Source organism: Hippopotamus amphibius, chromosome 15 (assembly GCF_030028045.1).
Source record: "Hippopotamus amphibius kiboko isolate mHipAmp2 chromosome 15, mHipAmp2.hap2, whole genome shotgun sequence".
NCBI classification, from domain to species: Eukaryota; Metazoa; Chordata; class Mammalia; order Artiodactyla; family Hippopotamidae; genus Hippopotamus; species Hippopotamus amphibius.
This window is the reverse complement of record NC_080200.1, coordinates 43,955,623-43,979,288: the sequence shown is the minus strand read 5'-3', so window position 1 is coordinate 43,979,288 and position 23,666 is coordinate 43,955,623. Positions and strand designations below refer to the sequence as shown.

Genomic DNA, 23,666 nt, shown 5'->3' with positions numbered 1-23,666 from the left:
AATGTGGCCACTTTTTACATCTAGGAAACTAACCTCTCTGATTCATTTGACGTGTCTGTAGGTTGAGTCACAGCCCACCCTATTGACCAATTATACAACCTCTGGCCTTAGCTTTGGATTTTAGAGACTCAAAAACTATGGCTTCCTTATCAAAATGGATGCATGAATGTGTGTGTATTTGTGTGTGTTTAATAAACGTTAAAAAAAATTAAGGTATAACATGAATGCAAAAGTGCTCAAATCCTGAGTACCCACTCCATGAATGATTACGAGGTAAACACTACCCACATCTACCACCTGATCAAGAAACAGAAATGTGTTTTATTAATAAACAATAATGTCAGTTTCTTGGGTTTGAGGTAGGAGATAGATGGGTTCCAGGCTAGGCATTTACAACTGGCTTGTTCACACCTCTGGGATGAGAAGATGAGCTCCAGGCCGGACATCCATTACCAGCTCCCTGTTTACATTTCCTAAGGCAAGAGGCAACTGGGCTCCGGATTACATATTTATGACCGGGCTCCTGTCTATATTTTGAGATTTGCACCTCGATATAAGAAACAGCAACAGAAATAGGGTAAATAAATGGACATTTGGACACTTTCATGGCAGGGACAGAGAGGGGCTAAACCCTATTAAGAGATCAAGAGGTCTTACACTCCCCATCTTTGGGACAAGGGAGATACTATGCATGCGTTAAAGCTTTCATGGGGTCAAAAAGGCAGGGGATGCCAGACCATAATAAGTCTTGCTATCTCTCTCCCAGAGGCCTTTGCGATAGGATCCATCTTAATTGAGGGGTGTGTGCGCACCCAGGGGAGGGTCCAGAGGCAAATTAACCCTGGGGTCAAAACAATATGACTGGCCAAGAAGAAGACAAAGACCCAGAAGACTACCCCTTTATAAAGAATTTATCTCCCCAAAGGTGCGACTCTGGGGACTCTCTCCCTGAGTTCGCCCGTGCGTCTTTCCGCGTGTACTTTGCTTTTCCAATAAACTTTTTTTTCTTTTTTCTTTACCTTCTGCCTCCTCGCCTGCATTCATTCTTGACAAGGCAGGCAAGAACTAGGGACCCAGGCCCTAGCCACTGGCCCCTGTGGTCCAATGGTGAGGACTCCCGGTCTGGGAACTAAGAATTAAGATCTTGCTTCCAGCTACTGCTCGCTGCTGCCTTCTGCAAGCTGCCGCTTACTGCTGCCTGCGTCCGAAATCAGGTGGAGGTAGAGAAACAACTCAATGAAATTCCTGTAAAGTCAAAGGCTAAGAAGAAGATTAAAAGGCCTATACCCAGGAGTCAGAGAGTCAAGGAGGAATTAGTGTAGGTTTGAAAAATATCCTTTAGGATGGAGGAGTGGAAAATAAAATAAAATAAAATAGGGAGATTTCCTTCAGAGAAGGTTGAGGTCTGCGAGCTGCAGCCTCAATGTATGGTCCAGGCCAGCAGGCGCATCACTGGGAACTTGTTAGAAATGCAAATACTCTGGACCTACCCCAGGCGTATTTCATCAAAGCTCTGCGGGTAGGGCCCAGAAATCTCCCTGTGAACAAGCCCTTCAGGTGGCTCTGATGCCTTCTAAAAGTTTGAGAACTATCTGAGAGCCTGGGCTGGGTGGAAGTGAAAGATAAAATGATGACAAACCTTTCCACAAACTATCCTACTTCCATCTATTCTTCTAAGGGCCCATTCATCTTTCCTAAAATTCATTTACTCTCTCTAAGAGGCCTACATGTCCTCTCCCCTTTCCCTATTTTTCTAAAAAATTGAACTGTAGTTGACAATATTACATTAGTTTCAGGTGTGCTGCATAGTGATTTGACATTTGCATACATTACGAAATGATCAGCACAATAAGTCTAGTCACCACTTGCTCCCACACAAAGTTTCTACAGTATTATTGCCTATATTGCTTAGGCTCTGGATTATCACACCCCCTGGCTTACTTACTGTATAACTGGAGCTTATTTACTATATAACCTCTGAATTCTCTTTCCCTATTAAGATGGTATTTAATCCTGAATTCTAAACCCACCTTGGAGAGTTACTCATTTCCCCCTGATTACCTCCCATGTATAAATGAGGTGTATATGTTAATAGGCTTTTTTTCTCCTGTTAATCTGTCTTTTATTATAGGAGTCTCAACTAAGAACTCAGAAGGGTAGAGGAAAAATTATTTTTCTTCCCTTATAGTATGTCTTCAGGATTCATCCATGTTGTTGCACGTTTTAGAATTCCCTTCCCTTTTTTAAAAAAAAAGTAAATTTATTTACTTATTTATTTTATTTTTGGCTGTGTTAGGTCTTTGTTGCTGCGTGGGCTTTCTCTAGTTGCGGCGAGCATAGGCTACTTTTCATTGTGGTGCATGGGCTTCTCCTTGCGGTGGCTTCAGTAGTTGTAGTGCGTGGGCTCAGTAGTTGTGGCTCATGGGCTCTAGAGCACAGGTTCAATAGTTGTGGTGCATGGGCTTAGTTGCTCCATGGCATGTGGAATCTTCCTCAACCAGGGCTCGAACCCATGTCCCCTGCACTGGCAGGCGGATTGTTAATCACTGTGCCACCAGGGAAGTCCCTCACTTCCTTTTTAAGGCTGAATAATATTCCATCATAGGTATATATCACATTTTGTGTATCCACTCATTCATCAGTGGACATTAAGGTTATTTTCACCTTTTGGCTGTTTTGTATTATGCTGCTATGAACTTGGGTGTACAAATACCTGAATCCCTGCTTTCCATTCTTTTGGGTTTATACTCAGAAGTAACATTGCTGAATCATATGTAATTCTATTTTTAATTTTTTGAGCAAACCCATGCTGTTTTCCATAGCAGCTGTACCATCTTATACACTCACCAGCAATGCCAAGTTCCAATTTTTCCGCATCCTCACCAACATTTGTTTTCTGTTTTTTTTGTTTGTTTGTTTTTTAGTAATAGCCATCTTAATGGGTGTGAGGTGGTAACTCTTTGTAGTTTTGATTTGTATTTCCTTAATGACTAGTGACATTGAGCATCTTTTCATGTGCTTATTGGTCGTCTATATATTTTCTTTGTAGAAACGTCTATTCTAGTCTGTTGGTCAGGGTTCTCTAAAGAAACGACCAATAGGTCTGGACAGCTACATGTAAAAGAATGAAATTAGAACACTCTCTAACACTATACACAAAAATAAACTCAAAATGGATTAAAGACCTAAATGTAAAGCCAGACACTATAAACCTCCTAGAGGAAAACATAGGAAGAACACTCTTTGACATAAATCACAGCAAGATCTTTTTTGATCCACCCCCTAAAGTAATGGAAATAAAAACAAAAATAAATAAGTGGGACCTAATGAAACTTCAAAGCTTCTGCACAGCAAAGGAAACTAGAAGCAAGATGAAAAGACAACCCTCAGAATTGGAGAAAATATTTGCAAACAAATCAACAGACAAAGGATTAATCTCCAAAATATATACACACACCGTTCATCCAGCTCAATATCAAACAAACAATCCAATCAAAAAATGGGCAGAAGACCTAAATAGGCATTTCTCCAAAGAAGACATACAGATGGCCAAGAAGCACATTAAAAGCTGCTCAACATCACTCATTATTAGAGAAATGCAAATCAAAACTACAATGAGGTATCACCTCACACTGGTGAGAATGGGCATCATCAGAAAATCTACAAACAGTGAATGCTGGAGGGGGTGTGGAGAAAAGGGAACGCTCTTACACTGTTGGTGGAAATGTCAATTGATACAGCCACTATGGAGAAGAGTGTGGAGGTTCCTTAAAAAACTAAAAATAGAGTTACCATATGACCCAGCAATCCCACTACTGGGCATATACCCAGAAAAATCCATAACTCAAAAAGACACATGCACTCCAATGTTCACTGCAGCACTATTTACACTAGCCAGGACATGGAAGCAACCTAAATGTCCATCAACAGATGAATGGATAAAGATGTGGTACATACATACAATGGAATATTACTCAGCTGTAAAAAGCAATGAAACTGGGACATTTGTAAAGACATGGATGGACCTAGAGACTGTCATACAGAGTGAAATGAATCAGAAAGAGAAAAACAAATATCATATATTAACACATATATGCGGACTATAGAAAAATGGTACACAGCAACCAGTTTGCAAGGCAGAGATAGAGACACAGATATAGAGAACAAACATATGGACACCAAGTGGGGAAAACGGGAAGGGTTGGGGGGGAATGAATTGGGAGATTGGGATTGCCATATATACATTACTAGTGAGAAAAAAAAAACCAAGTTGTACACTCTAAATACTAAAAAAAAAAAAAAAGAAAAAGAAACAACCGATAGGCTATTATACATGGAGAGATGTAAAAGGAGATTTATTATTGGAATTGGCTCATGCTCTATGGAGGCCAGGAAGTCCTAAGAATTGCTGTATGCAAGCTGGAGAACCAGAAAATCCAGTGGTAAGATTCAGTCTGAGTCCAAGACCTGAGAACCAGGAGTTCTCATGTCTGATGGCAAAAGAAGACAGACTTTCCAGCTCTCAAAGTATTGGATGATGCCAGCCTACATGGGTAAGGGCTGATCTTCACTTAGTCTACTGATTTGTTGTTGTTTTAATACATGTATTTACTTATTGGTTACATTGGGTCTTTGTTGCTGTGTGTGGGCTTTCTCTAGTTGTGGCAAGTGGGGGCTACTCTGTTGTGGTGCGTGGGCTTCTCACTGTGCTGGCTTCTCTTGTTGCAGGGCACCGGCTCTAGGCGTGCGGGGTTCAGGAGTTGTGGCACATGGGCTTAGTAGTTGTGGTGCACAGGCTTTGTTGCTTTGTGGCATGTGGGGTCTTCCCGGCCTGGGGATCGAACCATGTCCCCTGCATTGGCAGGGGGATTCTTAACCACTGCATCGCCCGGGAAGTCCCAGTCTACTGATTTGAATGCTAATCTCTTCTGAAGAAATCCCCATGGACACACCCAGAAATAGTGTTTACCGGCCATCTGGGTACCCCTTAACCAAGTCAAGCTGCGACATAACTTTAACCATCACAAAGTCCTTTGCCCATTTTTAATTGGGTTGTTTATTTTTGTTGTTGTTTTTGAGTTGTAGGAGTTCTTTGTATATTCTGAACATGAATCTCTTGTCAGATATATGATTTGCAATTCCATGGTTGCCTTTTCACTCTGTTGATACTATCCTTTGATGCATAAACAGTTTTAATTTTGATCATCCAATTTATCTATTTTTATTTTTGCTGTTGCCTATGCTTCTGGTGTCATATTCAAGAAATTATTGCCAAATCCGATGTCATAAAGCTTTTCTGTATGTTTTCTACTAGGAGTGTTATAGTTTAACTCTTACATTTGGGCCATTGCTCTGTTTTGAGTTAATTTTTGTATACAGTGGTAGGTAAGGGTGCAATTTTATTCCTTTGCATGTGGATATCCAGTTTTTTTCCAGAACTATTTGTTATAAAGATGTTCTTTGCCCATTGAATGGTCTTGGTATCCTTGTTGAAAATCACTTGACCATATATCTGAGGGTTTATTTCTGGGCTTTCAATTCTATTCCATTGTTCTATATGTCTGTCTTTATGCCGATGCCACACTGTTTTTGATTACTGTAGTTCTGTAGTATTTTTTTATTTCAGCTTTATAATTCACATATAAAGTTGTAAGATATTTAAATTATTCATCATGGCGATTTGATGTACATATACATTGTGAAAGGATTCTCTCCATCTAGTAAATTAACACATCCATAACCTCACATGTTCATCTTTTTCTTTTATTGGTGAGAACATTTATGTTCTACTCTCTTTGCAAATTTCAATTATACGATGTTATAGTTATACAATACTATATTTCAGTTGTATAATACTATATATCAACTATAGTCACCTGTTTTACATTAGATCCTCAGACCTCATTCATCTTATAGCTGAAAGTTTGTATCCTTTTACCAACCTCTATTTCCTGGCAACCATGTTTCTGCTCTCTGTTTCTATGAATTTGACTTTCTTTTCCCTTTTTTTTTTTTTTTTTTTTTTTAAGATTCCACATATCAGTGATACCATGCAGCATTTGTTTTTCTCTGTTTGGCTTATTTTACCTAGCACAATGCTGTAAAGTTCCATCCATGTTGTCACAAATGGCAGGATTTCCTTCGATCTAATGACTAAATAATATTCCAGTGGTACTTTGGTTGTTTCCATATAGTGGCTATTATGAATAATACTGCAGTGAACATGGGAGTGCAGCTATCTCTTTGATATCTTGTTTTCATTTCCGTTGGATGTATACCAAGAAATGGCATTGTTGGATCATATGATAGTTCTGTTTTTAATTTTTGAGGAACCTCCATACTGTTTTCCACAGCAGCTGTACCAATTTACATTCCCACCAAAGGTTCACAAGGGTTCCCTTTTCTCCACATCTTCACCAACCCTTGTTATTTCTCATCTTTTTGATGATAGCCATCCTAATGTGTAAGGTGCTATCTCACTGTGATTTTGATTTGCATTTCCCTGATGATTATATGTTGAGCACATTATCTTGCACCTTTTGGTCATTTGTATGTCTTCTTGGGAAAAAAGTATTTTCAGTTCCTCTGCCCTTTTTAAATTGAATTTTTGGGTTTTTTCGGTTATAGAGTTGTATAAGTTTTCATATATTTTGGATATTAACCCTTTATCAACACATAATTTGCAAATATTTTCTCCCATTTGGTAGGTTGCCTTTTCATTTTAATGGTTCCCTTTGCTATGCAGGAGCTTTATACTTAGTTGATGTAGTCCCGCTTGTTTATTTTTCTTATTTCCTTTACTTTTGGTGTAAAATCCAAAAAAACCATTGCCAGGGAATTTTCTGGCAGCCCAGTGGTTAGGACTTAGTACATTTACTGCCGTGGTTCGCGTTCAGTACCTGGTCAGGGAACTAAGATCCTGCAAGCTGCATGGCACAGCTAAAAATAAAAACAAAAACAGAAACAAAATCATTGTCAAGAATATCAAGGAGTTTACCCCTGTTTTCTTCTGGAAGTTTTCTAATTTCAGATCTTGTGTTCAAGTCTTTAATCTACTTTGAATTGATTTTTATGTATGGTGTAAGATAGTGGTCCAGTTTCACTTTTTAGTATTTGGTCGTCATGTTTTCCCAATACCATTTATTGAAGAGACTGTCCTTTCCTCATTGTATATTCTTTGCTCCTTTGTTATAAATTAATTGACCATATATATGTGGGTTTATTTCTGGGGTCTCTAGTCTGTTCCATTGACCCACGTGTCTGTTGCTATGCCAATATCACATTATTTTGATTATTATAGCTTTAGAATATAGTTTGAAATCAGGGCGTGTTATGCTTCTAGTTCTGTTCTTCTTTCTCAAGTTTGCTTTGGCTGTTCAGGGTCTTTTGTGGTTCTGTAACAATTTTAGGATTGTTTGTTCTTTGTCTGTGAAAAATGCCATAGGCATTTTGATAGGAATTGCATTGAATCTGTAGATCACTTCAGGTAGTATGGACATTTTTACATTAATTCTTCCGATTCATAAGCATGGAATATTTTTCCATTTATTTGTGTCTTCTTCAATTTCTTTTATTAGTGTTTTACAGTTTTCAGTGTACTAGTCTTTCACCTCCTTGGTTAAATTTATTCCTCGGTATTTTATCCTTTTTGATGCAATCGTAAACGGCATTGTTTTCTTAATTTCTCTTTCTGAGAGTTCGTTCTTAGCGTAAACAGATTTTTGTGTATTGATTTTGTATCCTGCAACTTTACTGAATTTGTTTAGTAGTTCTAACAGTGTTTTTGGTGGAGTCTTTAGAGTTTTCTAATGCAATATCAAGTTATCTGCAAATAGTGACAGTTTTACTTCTTCTTTTCTCTTTTAGCCACACCGTGAGGCTTGTGGGATCTTAATTCCCCGACCAGGGATTGAACCTGGGCCTCAGCAGTGAAAGTGCCAAGTCCTAACCACTGGACTGTCAGGGAATTCCCTTACTTCTTCTTTTCTGATTTGAGTGCCTCTTATTTCTTTTGCTTCCTTAATTGCTCTGGCTAGGATTTTCAACACTATGTTGAATAGAAGTGGCAAAAGCATGCATCCTTGTTTTGTTCCTTATCTTAGAGAAAAGCTTTCAGTCTTTCGCTGTTCAGTATGATGTTAGCTCTGGGTTTTAATTTATGGCTTTTATTATGTTAGATATTGCATTTCTAATTTAATTAATTAATTAATTTTGTCTGCGTTCAGGTTTTCTATAGTTGCGGTGAGCGGGGGCTACCCTTTGTTGCGGTGTGCAGACTTCTCATTGCGGTGGCTTTTCTTGTTGTGGAGCATGGGCTCTAGGTGCGGGGGCTTCAGTAGTTGCAGCACACGGGCTCATTAGTTGTGGCTCAGGGGCTCTACAGTGCAGGCTCAGTAGTTGTGGTGCATGGGCTTATTTGCTCTGTGGCATGTGGGATCTTCTTGGAGCAGGGATCAAACCTGTGTCCCCTGCATTGGCAGGCAGATTCTTAACCACTGCACCACCATATTTTTGGTGTGAAACAGAATATGGAGTACATTTTTGTTTAGACAACATCGAGGTCTAGGAGTTAATAACAAATGGACTGTCCTAACCCATGTTAGAGTCATCTGAGGCCAAAATATAAACTGCTCACAAGACATCTACAAAAGAGCAGTGGTTGGTATCGAGGGACTGGATTCAGGAAGGCAGAAGCCAGGAGTGTTCTGATAAATGCCTAATCTCTTCTCCGGGGCGGGGAGTCAGTTATGCCCTGTGGATTTGGGGCCAGAAGGGATACAAGAACGAAAAGCTAGAAAGTGTTCAGGGGAATCTCCAATTCTCTGGCCTCAGTTAGATTCTAGATTACACTCCTGTCCCGCCCCCCCCCCCCCCCCCCCCCATTCACTTATTCATCCCTATGAGAAAAGGACTGGTTTGCCCAGCTGGTGAGTTAGGAAGAAGGGGCTGTGCACCTTAGCTCAGTTGTTTCACTGCCATCTTCCAAGGTGTCTGCCCTGAGGCCATGCTAGCCTGTGCTCTGCTCGATAGCAAGCTCTGGAGCCGGAGGACACGTTGGGTGTCCAGGGATGCCTGTGACCCAGCAAGGCAGTCTATACTCATTCGGGGGTGAAATATTAGCAAGTCCTTCTAGATATGCCCTTAAGCCACATTCTCCAATCAGCTTGCTAACAATGTGGACATTTTGATTTCTGTCAGTTTTTTTGTTTTAAATCTGCTTGCTTGCTTGCTTCCTTCCTTCCTTTCTTTCGGCTGCACTGTGCTTGTGAGATCTTAGCTCCCCGACCAGGGACTGAACCCCGGCCCTCCCTCGGTAGTGAAAACGCAGAGTCCAAACCACTGGACTGCTAGGGAATTCCTTCCACTGCCTTTTTTCTCCACTGAGCTCAGACTCAGGAAAGAAAGAAAGGAGTATTTTGGCATTCTAAACTGCCAATACTATGGAATAATATGCAGAGTTGAGAACTAAATAGGTCCATATGTATACAGATAGATTTATTGATAGAAGAAAACTTATCGTTAATTAATTATTTTATTTTGGCTGCACCACTCGGCTTGTGGGGTCTTATTTCTCTGAGCAGGGATCCAGCCCAGGCCCTCTGCCATGAAAGTGCAGAGTCCTAACCACTGGACCACCGGGGAATTTCCCTTGTTGTTAATTCAAAAAATCATCCTGCAAAAGAAGATAGGTACAACATAATCCTGTTTGTTTTTTGAAAAAAGCTCTACAGGCTTACGCATCTGTATATTTGTCTATGTACACTTATATATGTAAATACATTATAGAAAGTTCTGGAAGAATATACTCCAAATTGATGACAGTGGCTTCTGTGTATTGTATTGTATCATTCTGTTTATCTAAAATGTCCAGAAGAGGAAAATCCGTAGAGACAGAAAGTAGATTAGTGACAGGAATTCCCTGGTTGCCCAGTGGTTAGGACTCCGGGCTTTCACTGCCAAGGGCAGGGTTCGTACAGGGTTTGATCCCTGGTCAGGGGAGTTAAGATCCCTCAAGCCGTGTAGTGCAGGCAAAACAATAAAAAGAATCTTGCATGTGTGTAGAGTGTCTGGCTGAAGGCCAGTAGCCCCTTTGAATGTCCAGAGGCCCTTTTCTATTATTTGCTGGTTAGGAGTTCTCAGATTTTCCCTAATTAGGGTGGTGGGGATGGAATGGACGTGAGAATCAGATAGAGCCTAGGGGGCACAGGGTGAATGAAAGCTCTGTCCCTGGGAGCAGATTCTGGGGTCCATAATAAGAGGTGTTTGGTTAGAAAAATAGACACTGAAAAGGAGGGAGAAGCAGGGCAGCTGGGCCTGGAATTGAAGTGTGGGTGTTGGTGGAGCCAGAGAGCCCATGCTGAACTGGGGGCCTGATTTTTATTGAGTGTTTTCTGTGACAGGCCCTGGCGGCTTGGCCTGGTTCAGTGTACAGGCAAGAACTGTGCTTTTAAGCGTTGCTGCATGTCTGCATTTGTCAAGTATCAAAGCACCCACGTTTGAGGTGTGTAGAATAAAGTGTGAGGATGCCACCAGACCTATGATATCCTTACCTGTCGGTCCTGATGCACCTTTGAAGAACACTCTGCACCTGCAGATCTGTCCCTGAAAAGGCTCCGTATGGGTGTCTAGTGGTGAAATGCAAGGATATTAAAACTCCCGATTTTCTTCCAAGGTAAATTGTAGTTTACCTTCGAACCACCAGGGGGCACACGCATTTCGGTCAGAGAGCTGGCTTGGGGCTGGGCGGGAGCTGGGGTGGTGTTGGGGGTGGGGAGGGATAATTACTTCCAAGCGCGGGGGACTCAGCGGCCTCTTCCCGGAGGCCATAGAAATTAACCCTTCAATTGGCCAACTGGATTGTGTTTTTGAGTATTGGTTTCTGCCCTAAGGCTGTTGGCTCTAAACCAGGTTTATAAAGACACCGTATTAACAGATGTCATTTAACCCTTGATTATCCCGACTTTCACCTGAGCACTCTTGTAGCTGGTTGCTTCTTTCTTTTGTGTTAACTTTTATGTCCTCTGCAAATATGGCAAAAATTGATTGGGGAAGGAGACAACCATTTGTCCTCATTTTTGTCATCAAAAAATAAATCACAAAAAAGACCTATCCTCTTGTAAACAGAAAGAAAAGAGAAAAATGGCACAGAAATTCCTAGAAGCAACATTCCATCTTTTGTTTGTCTGTTTTGTTTGTTTTGTTTTAAGGTTGTGAGCAGATGGCTCAGCTACATCAAATACATAAAAATTCAGAGCTTCCTAGAAAAGAGTTAGCTGGGGATTCAGGAGGGCAGGATGAGCTCACAGCTCACCCCGCCTCCCTAGGGCACTGTGTCTCCAAGTATAGTCAGCCTACCACGTACATTTGAACCACCTGGGGGAAGGAGGCTTGTAAAAAGGCAGCTTTCTGGGCTGCGTCCTAACCTACTGAATCAGAATCTGGATCTCTGAATCTGCATTTTTAAACAAGTTGCCTGGTTGATTTCTTATGAATATACATTGCATTTGAGATTAGAGGTAAGCCTCCTGGGGTGAAGTAAGAGGGGGAGATGTGACACCCAGGGATATTTCTGTATCTGTATTCAAGGACCTCACCTGGGGTAAATGTCACATATCCCAGGAAGCTGCTCCCTGCGGAAAACAAAGTGGCTGGCCGCTGGGCCTGAGGATGCTAGGAGAGACTGTGAGGCTGTAGGAGCTGGACCGGGCTAGTCATTGGGAAGCATCTGGAAGGAGAAATGGGGATTATTGGACAATACAGGAAGTTGCTCTGAAGCATCCCTGAGGAATCCTTGTTCTCCAGCACTCAGAAGCACCCAGAAATCCCAAGAAATAAAATTCAACAATATTGGTACCTTCTACAGAGCACCTGTAAAAGATTTTTCTTGTTCCCAAATGTCTCCCTTACTACAGGAAATCTCACTCAATTGTGCTTCCTGGAATCTCACCAAGTATAGCTTCATTTGTGTGGGATTTTTGTTTTGTTTTTAAATCTCCTTTTCAAATGCAAATCCCCTTGGGAAAATGAAGCTTCTATTCACACATTGGAGGGAATTTGCTTATTACCTCTTGTTACATAATTGTGATCTCTCACACTGAGAAGAAAAGGAAACATTTTTATTGAATTGAAAGGAAAACGAATTTTAGAGCCAAGGAAGCTTAAATGAAGGATGGAAGAGTGGGAATAGGACATTGATTCCAGGGACATTCTAAATAGGGAAAACTCCAAGAGCTGCTTTTGGCCTTGCAGGGCTTCAAGCCCTGGGATGATCTTGGCCAGAAGAAATAAGAAATAGTGAGTACTTAGAAATGAAATCTTTGTCTATAATTCCAGAATAGAAGACATAGAACTTTCTGTATGATTCTATGTCACTCTAATTTCTGTTTTGTCTCCCTGTACTGGTCTATAGACTAGATTATGCTGTGACCACAAACAGTCCCCACATCTCAGTGGCTTAACACATTGGAGGCTGTTTCTTGCTTACGTTCCCTGTCTGCGGTGGGTCGGCAGAGGGACTCTACTCGCTACTGTCACTTAAGGATCCAAGCTGGGAACCTCATCTCCACATGTGCTTTCAAGGTCACTGTGGCAGAGAAAAAAAGAAAATGTGACAAATTGCACATAGGCTCTCCATTGGTCAGGGTTCCTCAGAGAAACAAAGCTAATAGAATGTGTGTGTGTGAGTGTGTGTGTGTGTGTACAGAGAGAGAGAGACAGAGACGGATGCAGAGAGCTTTTCCTTAAGGAATTGGCTCCCACAGTTGCAGGGGCTGGAAAATTTGAAATCTGCAGGGCAGGCTGGAGACCCAGGGAAGAGTTATTGTCATAGCTTGAGTCCAAAGGTATTCTGGAGGCAGAATTCCTTTTTTCTTGGGGGAGCTTAGCCTTTTTCAATTAAAGCCTTCAGCTGGTTGGACGAGGCCCACTCACATTATGAAGGGTAATCTATTTTACTCAGCATCTACTTATTTAAATGTTAATCACATCTAAAAAATACTTTCACAGCGACATTGAGACTGGTGTTTGACCAAAAACTGGAGTACATGGCCCAGCCAAGTTTGTCACTGAGTCCAGGCTTGCTCTGCTCACCGCACAACAGGCCAAGGAATCAGAGACGAGGTGTTGAGGCAAGGAATATGACTTTATTCGGAAAGCCAGCAGACCAAGAAGATGGCAGACTAGTGTTTCTGAAAAAAACCATCTTTTCAGGGTCTGGATGCCAGTTCCTTTTATAGAACCAGAGAGGGAGAGGCGGGGAAATAAAGTAAAAAAGGGTTATCAGTCTTGCAAAACATCTCCTGGAATGGCTAGCTTGGGAAGAGTTGTGTTAATTTCACAGGTGGGTAGGGTTCCCTGAGGCAGCCCATTGTGTATGATTTAAGCAACAAAAAGCAAAGGTTAAAATCAAAGAAACACATCCAATGTGGAGTCCAATTTAGCTCTTCCCTGTTACAAGTTGATATAAAATTAACCATAACCAACTCTTACCATTCAGCCAAGGCAGGAAGCATCTCACTGTGCTCAGATATCATTGGCCAAAGTATATCACATGACCACAGCTGACTTCAAAGGGGCAAGGAAAGGCAAACCCTATCATCTACCCAGGAGGAGGAGAACCAGAATATCTGTAAACAGCCCTAATGGTTACCATAATCCTCATTTCACTAAGGGAGTAGAAACCTGATCTAAGTCAACTTGGAGTTCCTCTTTTTTCCTGGGTTCCATCTATGGGGTGGTAGAGGGGGTTTATGTATGCCACAATAGTGGAGAACATCTGGAATTCAGTTGTCATCTATTCCAGTTGGCATCTCCTGAGACACTCATCTGGTCTGTATTGTCTGCCCACTTCATTCCAGTTTGCAGGACTCCATCAGAGCCAATGACTTTTTGGCCACATCTGTGCCTCTCTGGGGCAAATGGAAATTATTCTGCACTTACTGGGCTAAACTAGGGCCCAAGAAACGCTTTGAGGTTGGGGGATTAGGGGCTGTTAATTGCCCCCGCCCCCCCAATGTCTGTTCTTCTCTCCTATAGAAATAGAACACCTACTTTTTGGCTGGGCACTTGTTTCCCAGACTTCTATGCACCTTGGTAGAATCATGAGACTAGATTCTGGCCATTGGGATATAGGCAGAAGAGAATATGTACAACATCTGCCAAGCAGACTCAAAGGGAGAGGGTGTGCTGTCTGGGACATGGATGAGATGGCTGGACTGTGAGCAGCCATTTTGGAGAATGAGGAGACTTTGAGGATGGAGGTCAGGCAGAGTGAAGCAAAACTTAGGCATATCATTCCAACCCTTGACCACCTCCCATCAATCTGCTATGTGAGAGGGGCTTTGTAGGTGGTGCAGTAGTTGAGAATCCACCTGCCAATGCAGGGGACACAGGTTCGATCCTTGCTCCAGGAAGATCCCACATGCTGTGGAGCAACTAAGCCCGTGTGCCACAACTATTGAGCCTGCGCTTTAGAGCTCGTGAGCTGCAACTACTGAAGCCCACGTGCCTAGAGCCTGTGCTCCACAACAAGAGAAGCCATGGCCATAAGGAGCCTGTGCACCACAACGAAGAGTAGCCCCCACTCACCGCAACTAAAAAGAAAGCCCATGCACAGCAAAAAAAAAGACCCAACACAGCCAATAAAAAAAAAAAAATCTGCTATGTGAGAGACAAATTAACTTCCTATTTGTTTAAGCTACATTCTAGGTTTTCTGTCACTTGAAGAAAGTGAATTAATGACAGCACAGCAAGAACTTCCTTCCATGGCAAGAGGTAGGTCCTTGAGACTGAGGAGGCCTCTCTTTCAACTTAATGGCATAACAGGTAATGAGTCTGCAGCTCCAGACACCTCTGACCTGGCAGGTTCCCAACTCTAAAGCCACTGCTCAGAGAGGAACTCAGGAGCCATCCACTCCCTAGTGTGTATCCTTCGCACTCTTATTTGCTGGCTTAGAGGCAAATGGAACTGCGTATAAGTTGTCATTCACGTCACTGTTTCAACCTGTCCTGGATTTTGATGAAATGACCTTGTATTCCCCCGGAAGTACCCTGCGGTGAGGATGCGGGTGCACGTAGTTCATTCAGGAGGTAATTCCAGGAAGCTCCAATAGGGGAATGGAGGTGTGAGATGGGGAGAGGAAGGGAACAGAGTGGGCATCAGCAGGCAGGTCTCCCCGGCGGGCAACTGGCGCCCACTCCCCGGGGGGTGGGGTGCTGGGATAGAGTGGAACATGTCTCAGAATGGTCCCAGATATCCCTGTTCCCGATGGGGGGGGGGTGGGTTCCATAGCCACTAACTCCCTGCTCCCCAGCACTCAGGATTGCCCCCGGGGCAGCCCACGCAGCCGCCTGCAACCAGGAAAGAGTCTTCAGCTGTTGGCAGTGAGCAGCCCTCAGAGCACAGCGGGAGGCGCCCAGGGGATGTGGGCTGGCACTCGTGTCCACGCTGACTCTCCTCAGGTACCTTCCCCGCCGTGAAGTCACATCATCTCAGAAGGGGAAAAGAGAATCTCTCCTTTAAGAAAGGAATTTACTTACATTACAGTCAAATGTTCTGTCCTTGAACTATACCCCCTGCTTGAATTCAAAACACGAAATAACTACTTCGAACCTCTGTTTTTCGGGCTTCCTAGGTGGCGCAGTAGTTAAGCATTCGCCTGCCAATGCAGAGGACACGGGTTTGATCCCTGCTCTAGGAAGATCCCACATGCCGCGGAGCAACAAAGCCGGTGTGCAAAAGAAAAAAAAAAAAAAAAAATTAAGAACCTCTGTTTTTCAGGTTCCATACGCCTCATGCAAAATAAAAACGGAGGGCCCTCGTTTAAAAAATATTAAGAATTTCAAGGTGGTGATAGCAGAGCATTAACTGAGCACTGGACGCTTCTATGCTGGGGGCCTATGCAACGATGAGTCAGACTCTGGAGTTTCACAATACTTTGTAAGTTGTAGGGTTCCTTGGGAGGTCTGTTAGTCCAAGCTCAGAGTTTCCAACTCAGATTTTATTTTCCTCCCTCTGCTTTTTTTCTGGGTTTTATCCTCCCTCTGACTCCTTGAAGATCCAAGAAAATTGGAGCTCTTTCTCTCTGAAGTGCCTGAGAGCTTTTCTGTTTTTAATGTAAAATGGCCCCATTCTTGGATGAGCTTCATGCTAGATAATTATAGGAAGTCATGCAACAAGGTGAATATTGAAGGCTGTTTATTTCTTCGTTGCAATGCAATTGTTGACTTAAAACAAATAGACTGCCAGTTATTTTCTCACACACACACAATTTTTTTGGGCAGGGGGATCAGCAAAGAATTGCAATTTGGGGTCTGCAACCATGGTGAGCCATGTACAAGTCCCGTGCAAAAATGGAGAGGAGAGCTCTTTGATAAAGGGGAAAGGAGGTTGGGAGGGCTATAGGAAACAAAGAGTCCATGAATTTGCATTGGCTGAGTTGTGACAGTCTCTCATTGGCTGAGCTCTCGCCAGGTAAGAAGTCTTTCTTCTTTATATTGGGCTCTGCTATTGGCATAGGGCATGAGAGCTCCCTCTTCTGGTCTTACCACTCTATTTTTTTTTTTTGGCTCTGTGGCTTGAGGGGATCTTAGTTCCCAAGATCAAGGATTGAATCAGCACCCTCAGCAGTGAAAGGGAAGCGTCCTAACCACTGGACCACTAGAGATTCCCTCCCCTTTCTACTTAATTGAGGTTTCTGTTTATTAATTTTTTACACATTCATAGGTTGCTCTGTAACTCCCCAGCTCCTTCTTTCTTGTCATCTCTGGGTCTTGTTCTGGGGGAAGTGTAGTAGAGCTGCCCACATCAGGCCTGTGGTACTCCTGGCCATGGGCTACCACATAGTCCACGTGGGAAATAATGGAAGCTGGGATGTGGGGAGGGTTGGAGACAGAGAAGGGCTGATATGAGAGAGTGAACACAAACTCAGTAGGACTGGGTGATGACTTGACTAAGGGAAATCCAGGAGGATATTGAAAAGGATGCCTGGATTTCCAGCATGAACAGAACATTGCTTCTGTCATTCACACCTTAGATCCATATTTAATGAATTTCGCCCCCATGTCAGGCACTGTCAGGCCCTTTCAGATACTGAGCTCCTTCCCTCTCATCATTTATTTGGCAAAAGTCACATTGTCATTCCGTATAAGCTGGCTCCTAAATCTGATTTCCCCCCCATGGAGCAGGGCTTTCTTATAGTGACAACATGCAAACAAAACAAAACCAAACACAAAAAATTGAAACCTGAAAACCGCAGCATTCCTTATCCACTAAATATGCCAGATAATCACAAATTTACATGACAAAAACTCGTAGAATAGAACATCAAAAAGGAAAAAGTTTACTCTATGAAACTAATGTAATGTTATAAAACAATTTTTCTAATTAAAGTGTAATTGACCTATAACATTCTATTAGTTTCATGTGTACTGCATAGTGATTTGATGTTTGTATACACTACGAAATGATAATTACAAGTCTAGTTACCATCTGTCACCATACACATTTTTCTTTTTACAATTGTTTTTCTTGTGATGAGAACTTTTAAGATTTACTTTCTTAGCAACATTCAAATTTCCAGTAAAATACTATCAACTATAGGCCCTATGGTATACATTACAACCCTGGGACTTATTTGTAAAAGCAATTTTTTAAAACTCTAAAGCAGGGTCTTTAAATCTCAGCATTACTGACATCTGGGGCTTTGTTGTGGGGTCTGTCCTCTGTCTACATTACAGGACACTTAGCGGTGTTCCTGGCCTCTACCATTGTATGCCAGTAGCACCCCTTCCTCCAGATGTGACAACCAGAAATGTCTTCAGACATTGCAAAATGTTCCTTGGGGGGCAAAAAACACCCCTGATTTGGAACCACTGCTTTAAAGGAATACTAAGTTCCTATATTAACTCCATGGTACCATTATACATCTGAGTGTTAAGAAAATATGCTTTTCTGTTTAAGATTGTTCAATACGTTATGAACTTCTGTTGTATATAGTGTATATCCAACTACATACATTTTTTTTTTCTTTCTTAAAGCCTTTACTTTTGAGACATGACAGAAAAATCTTTCAGGTACACATGGAAAAGTAATACATGATCACAGTTGAAAGTGAAGGCAATTTCGTTGGCTTTTACTCCTGTCAGCTAATGCTGAAGCTGAAGTCCTGAGTATGACATGCTGCAGGGCTGTATATATTTTTTTATACTCTAAAGAAAGTGCTTAAAAATTGAAAAACAAAACAAACAAGCAGAAACAGCTAACAGAGACTAATGGGATTGGCACCTGGGATAGAAATCAGTATCCAAAAGGGAAAAAAGGGAGTGATGTTTGTGGGGAGGGTGGGAAGCCATCAACAGCTGCTTTGCCAGCTCTGTGCTTGGGATGAGTTGGCCCTGAGCCTAACAGCGTAGGGAGGAGGAACTCAGATTACTTAGACTGGATCCTGGCAACCTTAGAGGGTCATCATCATTATACCAAAGTGTTAATGGTTTTTCTTTTCTATTGTGATCAAATGTATTTTTTATTATTTACTTATTTATTGGTTGCATTGGGTCTTTGTTGATGCACACGGGCTTTCTCTAGTTGATGCGAGTGGGGCTACTCTTCATTGTGGTGTGCGGGCTTCTCATTGTAGTGGCTTCTCTTGTTGTGGAGCATGGGCTCTAGGCTCATGGGCTTCAATAGTTGTGGCACGCGGGCTCAATAGTTGTGGCTCATGGGCTCTAGAACACAGGCTCAATAGTTGTGGCACACGGGCTTCATTGCTCCGTGGCATGTGAGATCTTCCCAGAGTAGGGCTCGAACCCGTGTCCCCTGCATTGGCAGTCGGATTCTTAACCACTGTGCCACCTAGGAGGTCCCTCAAATGTATTTTTTAAATTGTGTAGAATAAATATGTATCTGATATAAAATATTAAACTGTAAGAGCAGCATAAAGAACTATTTAATACTACAAGCATTTATTATCAGTGGTGAATTATCACCCTTAAAATATGCGGTGGGGTAATTTATACAGTAATTTATTTATCTTGTATTTCCTGTAATGTTTTTGCCATCCTTTTCCACATTCAGTTCAGCTTTTGAGTTTGAGCAGTCTAGTACTGAAGAAGTAGAAAGGACTAAGAAATAATATGATATAAAAGCAATGCTGGGAATTCCCTGGTGGCGCAGTGGTTAAGAATCCACCTGCCAATGCAGGGGACATGGGTTCGAGACCTGGTCTGGGAAGATCCCACATGCCAAGGAACAACTAAGCCCGTGAGCCACAACTACTGAGCCTGCACGCTAGAGCCCGAGATCCACAACTGCTGAAGCCTGTGTGCCTAGAACCCATGCTCCGCAACAAGAGAAACCACTATCATAAGAAGCCCGCACACCACAATGAAGAGTAGCCCCTGCTCGCCAAGACGAGAGAAAGCCCGCACACAGCAATGACGCAGACAATAAAAAGAAATATAAATAATAAATAAATTAATTTAAAAAATCTAGTTAAAAAAATAAACAAAAAGTAAAAGCAATGCTGCTGCCCTCTGGACTCCATAAAGATTCCTCCACTGGAGTAGGGGGAGTAGATGTCCTGGGTGCATAGAAGTTGATGGATTCCCAAGTAAGAGGACCTTGGGCTCTGCAGGGGTGGGGTGACTGATAGGGAGACACAAACTCTAGGAGCAGAGGGGACTCTGCCTTTCTTCCCAGATTCAGCCCCAGGGATGTGACAAGGCTGGGAGAGAATAACGTGTTACAAGATGTGCTAGGCAGATAGAGGTGCACCTGAGACAGTTGTGTTAGTTAAGGGCAGGTTGAACTGTGAGTGCCCCAAAGTACAGAAACAGCAGTCTAAAAAAGTTAGAATTCCTTGCCCACCTAACAGCTCCCCTGCCTCTACCTTTCATGACTCCCTATTCTTTTTTTTGTTTGTTTGTTTTTTAAAATTGATTGATTGATCGATTGGGTTGGGTCTTCATTGCTGCGCACAGGCTTTCTGTAGTTGCAGCGAGTAGGGGCTATTCTTCATTGCAGTGGCTTCTCTTGTTGCAGAGCACAGGTTCTAGGCTCGTGGGCTTCAGTAGTTGTGGCACGTGGGCTCAGTAGTTGTGTTGCACGGGCTTAGTTTCTCCGAGGCATGTGGAAATCTTCGCAGACCACGGATCAAACGCGTGTCCCCTGCATTGGCAGGCAGATTCTTAACCACTGAGCCACCAGGGAAGTCCCCCTATACCCCCTTCCCCCCACTCATTTATTTTTACTTTATGGTACTTACCACAGTAAATATATGTGTATTATTAATTAATCAGGCTTCCCTTGTAATAGAGTGTAATCTCCTTGAAGGTACTGTATTAATCTGTGAAATTCACTATTATATCCCCAGTGCCTAGCACATATCACACAGTCACAGAGTACGTATTGAATAATGAATGAATGAATATGTACATAAACAAATAAGATGCAAATTCTTCATTTCGATCTCAGGCATTTAGTTCAGCCTTAAAAGTGTTTGATACACTGAACATCCTTAAAATCGGTGCCTGTGGAAGTGGAAAGAAGATTGATGAGTCTTCCCAAAAATAAAAGAAGAAAAGAAGTTTAAGAAACATTTTATTCATGGAACCACAGAGGAGGAGAGAGAAGACAAGTATAATCCCATTTATAGTTCTTAAGTTTTTTTTTAAAGTTGTGTCAGGAAAATATACCTATCAACTGGCCCTGTTGCAAATTCATTTTTTTTAATTGAAGTACAGTTGATTTACAATGTTGTATTAGTTTCAGGTGTACAACAAAGTGATTCCGTATGCATATATTCTTTTTTCAGATTCTTTTTCCCTTATAGGTTATTAAAAAATATTGAGTATAGTTCCCTGTGCTATATAGTAAGTCCTTTTTGGTTATCTATTTTATACATAGTGGTGTGTATATGTTAATCCCAAACTCCTAATTTATCCCTCATTCCCTCCTTCCCCCTTGGTAACCGTAAGTTTGTTTTCTATGTCTGTGGGTTTATTTCTGTTTTGTAAATAAGTTCACTTGTATCACTTTTTTAGATTCCACATATAAGTGATATTATATGATATTTGTCTTTCTCTGTCTGACTTACTTCACTCAGTATGATAAACTCCAGGTCCATCCATGGTGCTGCAAATGGCATTATCTCATTTTTTTCTATGGCTGAGTAGTATCCCACTGTGTATATGTATGACATCTTCTTTATCCATTCTTCTGTTGATGGACATCTAGGTTGCTTCCATGTCTTGGCCACTGTAAATAGTGCTGCAGTGAACATTGGGGTGCATGTGTCTTTTCAAATTACAGTTTTCTCCAGTTATATGCCCAGGAGTGGGACTGCAGGATCATATGGTAACTCTATTTTTGGTTTTTTAAGGAACCTCTGTACTGTTCTCCATAGTAGCTGCACCAATTTACATTCGCACCAGGAATATTCTCTGCTACCCAGAGGTAGATATTTTGTTTCAATTTTTAGGTAATTACCTCTGTGTGTCTAAATACTATGTTCACACTGCTGTTTCTTGGTTTATCAGCTTTAGACATTATCTCTTGGCTTCCTGTTGTGAATGATAAGGATTTAAAAAAATTTTTTTTCCTGAACCAAGTATCAAACTCTTTATTCCAGTTTCTGCTAAGTGGGAATGAACAAATTATTCCAGTTCCGACAAGGCAGGTTGATCTGAAAGAGGAGAACTCCCCACATTTCTGACCTGGACGTCAATGCTCCAGGAGAGTGAAGAGGGGGAAGAGGAAGAAAATTTAACTAAACTGATGGTTTTTAATGGGAACCAGAGGTGTGGTTACGATTACATAGTCTGACACAAAAAACCCGTGGGTGATTAGTAGCTGCAAGTTTACAAAATAACGAGGGTAACACCGGGCACAGGAGGAAAGCTGCTCCAGAATCTCAAGGGCCAGGTTAATACGGCCTCTCCCTGTGATCCTGTCTGGGCTCACCTCTGGAGTCCATGTGGCCAGGGCCAAAGCCTCCTCTGTCCCCACCACCCTGGTCTCCTTGGAAGCCCCCACAGTACCCCGTCGGCCTCGGTCGCTGCCCCGATCATAGCCTCCCCTGCCACCACGGCAATCATCTCTGTAGTTACCTCGCATGTGAGAGCCTCCTGGACCCCTCCCGGTCCATCCGGTGTAGGGGCCTTTCACTGGCTGCATTCATTCCTCCAAGAGAGGTTCATGTTCTCACTTGTGGAATTAGGACACTTCCAGTCCCCTGTTTGCTGCCATCCTGCACTGCCACCACTGCCGCTGCGGGATCCTCTTCGGCCACCATCACCACTGCCACCACCTCCACAGCCTCCACGCCCCTGGGGTCCTCCTCGCCCTCCGCGACCATCACCACCATCCCAACTGAAGTCTGCTTGCTGAGTAGCAAACGAGACCTTGATAGGATTCGCAGAGAATTCTTTACCGTCAAACCAGTCAATAGCTGCTTTAAGCAGAAGGTGAGTCATCAAATGATACCGTTGCCTCTCCCTTCAGCTTGCTTGTTTCCCTGTCTGTGCACAGAGTGATCGTGGGCTGTCCCATTTTCTTACTTGTCTTCATGATACCCATCTGCTCAAAGTAATCAGCTACAGACTCAATTGTAACACTCTCGCCCAGGCCTTGCACGAAGATGGTGTCGATGTGTGAATTATCCTGTTCAGAGCGGTGACGTGATCCTGGGTCCCCAGAGCCTCCAAATTTATTGAAGCCACCACGGTCGCTTCCGCCCATGCCGCCTCTGCCTCCAAGGCCAACTCCATGACCTCTGGGTTCATAGCCATCACTGCTGTGGTTGTAAGCACCGCCACCGCCCCGGCCACAGCGCCCACGGTCCTGTGGCCTCCCCCCTAGCCACCGCCACCACTCTGGTCCTGATTGCCATGACCACCACCGCCCCTCATGGAGGATTGACCTTGGCCACAGTTACCTCCACCACTCCCTCTACCACCTCCACTGCTGCTGTGGTACTGGTTCTGCATCCACAGCCCTGAGGGAGATTATAGCTTTGCTGCTCTCCGCCACAGCCAGACTGCTGGCCATAGCCGCTGCTCTGAGAACCGCTTCCATACCTTCCGCAGGTGCTGCTAGGAGCTGGCTGCTGGCCATAGCCAGAGTATAAGGACCGCTGCCCGCGCGATGACTTAGAACTCCGGCTACTGCCATAGCCACCCGTTGAGTCGTATCCCTGGGGAGCTGACTGTACCATAACCTGTGTTCTGGGTCTGTCCATAAGAACCACCGCAGCTGCTCTGGCCATAGCCTGAAGTGTCCTCTGACTGGCCGTAGCCACTGTAACTGTGCTGTCCGGAGGGCTGCTGGCTCTGCTGGGAATAGCCCTGCCCAGGCTGGGTTGGGTGGGCCCCACAGCTTTGGGTTGCTTGTTGGGTATAGTCGTTTGAGGTCATGTCCGTGCACGTGCGCACAGGCCGACAGGAAACAAGGTTCTGACACCACAGAGCACCGATGCCTTGAGGCTCTAGCCTGCTCACGCTCCTCTCCCAGCAGAGGTATATTGGTCTTTTTTTTTTTAATTGAATTATAGTTGATTTACAATGTTGCATCCATCCCAGGAGAGGTATATTGTTATTTTTATTTCCTCTAGTGGCTACTGTTTTAACATTAAGTAATGGACTTAAATCTCTCTTTCTTGTTCCTATGATTT

At 42.9% G+C, this 23,666-nt stretch overlaps 1 long non-coding RNA gene and 1 pseudogene across 1 annotated transcript; one reads left to right on the top strand and one right to left on the bottom strand.

Moving 5' to 3' along the window:
- Nucleotides 1-4,495: 4,495 nt before the first annotated feature.
- LOC130837453 (uncharacterized) lies at nt 4,496-21,119 on the top strand. Its single transcript, XR_009049287.1, has 3 exons — nt 4,496-4,553; nt 14,707-14,772; nt 20,471-21,119. It is a non-coding gene; the product is annotated as an uncharacterized LOC130837453 (long non-coding RNA).
- An 801-nt stretch (nt 21,120-21,920) lies between these two features.
- On the bottom strand, nt 21,921-23,409 carry LOC130837123 (RNA-binding protein FUS-like; annotated as a pseudogene).
- Between the last annotated feature and the right edge of the window lie 257 nt (nt 23,410-23,666).